The sequence below is a fragment of the Austrofundulus limnaeus genome, unplaced genomic scaffold (genome assembly GCF_001266775.1).
Source record: "Austrofundulus limnaeus strain Quisiro unplaced genomic scaffold, Austrofundulus_limnaeus-1.0 Scaffold130, whole genome shotgun sequence".
Classification (NCBI taxonomy): Eukaryota; Metazoa; Chordata; class Actinopteri; order Cyprinodontiformes; family Rivulidae; genus Austrofundulus; species Austrofundulus limnaeus.
This window is the reverse complement of record NW_013952532.1, coordinates 933548-934665: the sequence shown is the minus strand read 5'-3', so window position 1 is coordinate 934665 and position 1118 is coordinate 933548.

Sequence of the window (1118 nt, the reverse complement as noted above, 5' to 3'; positions counted from 1 at the left end):
TAAATAAATAACAAATTCTGGTGCTAACAACATCCTCCGGTGTAATGACCCTATTTTTGTTCTTGTTTATTCCATGTCAAATTATTGAAAAGCTCGTAGGCATGGAGATAAGTTTGATGTAAGCTTTCCTTGGAATAATTAAAAAAAAACTATCTTAGAATGCAAAAGAAAGAAGGAAACACATTTTAAAACTCACATTTTACAACACTGTTTATAAAAAACAAAACAAGATTTAAACAGAAGCCTTTTTTTTTCACAACCACATTCATTTTTAGAACCCTGTCTTATCTGATGAGAGGTAGTAGATGTGTGAGATACGAGCAGAGAGGACTTCCATCTTTCAGCAGACATCAGCAGAATTTAAGTGAAGCTGCTCAGGCAGGAGAGTCAGAAAAGACTATATAATTAGATCAAAACAGGTTTAATTTCTTGTACTGGTTTTTAGCTCAATATCTGTAAAAYTGTCTGAGGTATCTTYGTGTTTTCTAAGTTGAATTGGCTGTGGCAGACAACTTGATATGTGTTGACTCCAAAAATTAATGAATTAGATGGACACCCAGCTACGATTTTTATTTAAATCCATCCAGTGGCTCATGAGATGGTTTGCTAACAGACCGACAATTAAACACACTGACAGAGATACAAACAAAAACCTTTATGTCTCCTTTTAATTTTCAGGTGTTATTTTTATGTTATTATTAGTTTCTAATGTTTTGTTAATTCTTAAAGTTACAGTGTTTTAATGATATGATCGTGTACAACAGGTCCTTCTAAAAAAATTAGCATATAGTGATAAAGTTCATTATTTTCTGTAATGTACTGATAAACATTAAACTTTCATTTATTTTACATTCATTGCACACCAACTGAAGTAGTTCAAGCCTTTTATTGTTTTAATATTGTTGATTTTGGCAACAAAGTAAAGAAAAATCAAAAATCCCTATCTCAAAAAATTAGCATATTTCATTCAATCAATAAAAGAAAAGTGTTTTTAATACAAAAAAGTCAACCTTCAAATAATTATGTTCAGTTATGCACTCAATACTTGGTCTGGAATCCTTTTTGCAGAAATGACTGCTTCAATGTGGCGTGGCATGGAGGCAATCAGCCTGTGGCAC